This window comes from Rousettus aegyptiacus, unplaced genomic scaffold (assembly GCF_014176215.1).
Source record: "Rousettus aegyptiacus isolate mRouAeg1 unplaced genomic scaffold, mRouAeg1.p scaffold_m13_p_1, whole genome shotgun sequence".
Lineage (NCBI taxonomy): Eukaryota > Metazoa > Chordata > Mammalia > Chiroptera > Pteropodidae > Rousettus > Rousettus aegyptiacus.
In genome coordinates this window covers 148,126,441-148,129,875 of record NW_023416284.1, presented here as the reverse complement: position 1 = coordinate 148,129,875, position 3,435 = coordinate 148,126,441, and the positions used below count along the sequence as shown (strand labels likewise).

The 3,435-nt window shown below is 35.6% G+C and overlaps 1 pseudogene; it reads right to left on the bottom strand.

The window, feature by feature from the left end:
* Positions 1 to 1,084: 1,084 nt before the first annotated feature.
* On the bottom strand, positions 1,085 to 1,204 carry LOC118605133 (annotated as a pseudogene).
* Between the last annotated feature and the right edge of the window lie 2,231 nt (positions 1,205 to 3,435).

The window sequence follows — 3,435 nt, the reverse complement described above, 5'->3', positions numbered from 1 at the left end:
TGCTTTATTAGACCTTATACTACCAGGACAGAATTATTCTGTGAGAGAACACATACAGTAAATGCAGATTGTCATACAGACATATATATTTCTGTTCTAGAAATAGGACAGAATAGTTACATCAGGAATACCAAGAAAACTTTGAAAGTACAAGTTGCTTGGTGTCTATATAATGCTTCTGTCTTCCAGTATTACAAAAAAAGTTCTCCAGTAAGTCTCCCATACCTACTTCCCATTCTAGCATGATATGAGACCTCATTGTATTTTAGAGCTCATTAATTAGAAGATTCTCTATTATAAAAATATGGTTCACTTCTCCCTGGGAACTATTCACACTAGATTTATATTAAAAACTGATCCTTTGAGAAAATAAGGATTTAAGGCTTGAGGTGGTGTGGGATAATCATATTTTCATCCCTTCTCTTTCTTTTATCTAATGGCTTGAATTCATTGTGACCTACCAAAACCAAACAAAATTTCTTCCTTTAAAAGCCTTGATTTATAATGATCCGAGGAACAAAAGGAAGATGTGTTGGGAGTTCCCAGTGGAATGGACCGGTGTTTCCTCTGTCACTGCTGCACCTTAGAGACTCCGGGAAAGAGACAAGAGATGTTAAGGGTATAGATAAAGTTCTCCAATTATTTTTTTTTTTCTTTTATCAGGCTGTAACTTTAAATGACTATACTCTAGATTTAAAGCAGGAATGTCTGCTCCTTTCATATGAGTACTCAAACAATTTTATCTGGCCCAGAAATAAACATATTTCTGATAAGTGAATGTGGAGAGCTGATATCCCCATTTTAAAGGAAACTACAGCAAGCCAGAGAGAGCTGGTTCTCAGTAACTTTCAGAGAAACACATTAACACAGGCCGGTAGCCTTCCCATAGCCTTGGGCCTGTACTTTGGACCCTTCACTGCTATTCTAACAGGTGAGGCACCAGATGCAAATATTTGGTTTAACTCTTTATTACTGTAAACACTGTAGATCTTGGTATGATGTGAAGTATAGAATTGATAGATGTTTGCACAGCCATTGTTAAAATAATTGTGAATTCAACCTTTTTATTTCTTTCATTTTTTTATGCCTATAGCACCTGGTCTTCCTAGGTGGTCTCCCTTCCCAGTAACTAACCAAGCCTGACCCTGCTTAGCTTTTGAGATCAGCCGGGATTGGGCGTGTTCAGGGTAGCATGGCCATAGACACAACCTTCTTATTTCTAAAGGCTTACTGCTCTGGCTGGCATTTGGGAAGAGTTTGGTAAAAGTAGGTGAGCAAAAGGTTAGGGAATGAAAAAATGAAAAATGAGGATAGCTCGAATGGATTCTGGGGCTCAGCATTTACATTCGGGCAGAAGTCAGAGCATGGAGCAGTTGTCCAAAGGAATCCACATTTCAAATTAGCACAAGAAAGGCAATAATTAATAGCTCAATATGGTGTACCTCAAAGCTAACTTCCATTCCACACAGATTGTTCCTCTTTACCTTATGCCTATGACCATGCAGTGCAATTCTTGATGAACTTCCTTGTTGCATTTTATTGAATCCCATCTTGTATTAGTATTTTTGTTTGTTTGTTTCCTATTGGTGTAAATCTTGTCTCTCCCTGTATATTTTAAGCATTATCAGGGTAGGCCTATTTGATACGAGGGCACAGTTCAGTGAGTAGAAAGAGCATGAACTGTGGAATCAGCTTAACTTCTTTCAAATACTGGTTCTTTCATCTACTAATTGTGAAAATGTTGGAAAGTTATGGATTGAAAGGTTTAGAAATTATCTTGTTTCAGTTTGTATCAGTTTAGAGAGACTTAGTTCTTAAAAGGCCCCATCTGCCTTCTCTTTGGTCAAAATGTTCTTATTTCTTGCTGAATAATTCTCAGTACTTCTGCCTTAGTTTCCCTTTTTGCTTGTGTAGACATGGCCTTAATATTCCATCCACATGACCATGGTGAAATCAGGAAATAGGTTTGTCCAGAGGCAGAGGCCAGGTGATAAGCGGAGAAAAAAGATAATGGGGTGAAAACCTGGCCATTATCAATTAGAGGGAAAATGAAGGGTAGAGCTCTAGAAAACAAACACTGACATACATTAAAACCAACAAAGTTTTGTTTAAGCAATGTGATTCTTGTAGCATAGGAATGGTATGGTCAAAGACTTAGGTATGACACCGTCAAGCTTAGTTCATGCCCAGGTGCTGAAGAACATCTGCAAATGTAGATTCTTCAGTGAATTAGAAAGCTGAGGGCTAGGACGGAAAGTGTAATAAATAAAATTAATCAATCCTGGAGTCTAAAAATATGTATGTGCGTGGCTGTGTCAAAAGTAAAAAAGACTCATTGAAATGCAAAAGCTAATTAGCAGCATGGAGAAAAGGTTACATTCGAATGATTGATTCAAGTCTTTGGATAAGGTCTCATTTAGGAGATTTTTGCACCATCTGTGTATATTATATACAATATTTTAATATTGCTATGTGTAGGTATTAGAATATTCTTTTTATAAGCTATATATGTCTTGTTCCCTTTGAGGACATTTTTAGCCATTAAAATATTGGAAAAACATTTCTAAGCAGCCAGCTTTGGTTGTCCTAGGATCTAGGAGATCTCCTAGTTAGCCTAAGCTATTAATAGCAAGGAACACCTATTGTTTATTCGATAGAACAAATATGTTGAGTTATCTCAATGCTGCGTTCTTTTGTTTTTTATGTATGCCATTTTTTCCAAGACTCACCCTCATGGCCTTTGATTTTTCAAAAATAAAATATATTCCTGTGAGAAGAAATGAGATCATTGTCTATGAAGTCCCAAATTCTTAAGATAAATTTATGAAATCTAAAGCCTATAATATACTGGAGATAAGATTTTTATATCTATATTCCTACCGGTAGTTGAAAAAGTATTTTTAATAGTCATTGAAAGCTACTCAGAGACTGGTTGGGTACAAAAAAAAGAAAATGCTATGCTAAAAAGATCATCATTTGGGTACACATTCTACTTGAGGGCTATCTTATGTTGTAGAACAAAACATTTGAATTTATTTGAATTTGGTATGTATAACATTTTGACCTACTATGTTCTAGAAATTATAAAATGGGGTGAACCCCTTTAGAAAAGAATATATCAAAATTAATATTTGATTAATGGTTTGGGGGTGCAGACAGGGGCTTATCATTTTCCCATCTCCATTTCTATGAATTTGAATTTGATTAAAAAGTTTATTCAAAATTTATAAATTAAAAAAAAATTATTTAAACTACAAGAAAGTGGATGTAAAGGGCAGATCTAGAGATCCTCATTGAAGAATAGCTATGGGCTTTGCCTCTGAGTTAGCTTTCTATATGAGAATTGGAAGCATTTAAAAATAGTACTCATATGTACCTAGATTAGCCTGAAATACCTAATTCAGCCTGGTTTTGCAGGGAGGTAGTGGTCAATGT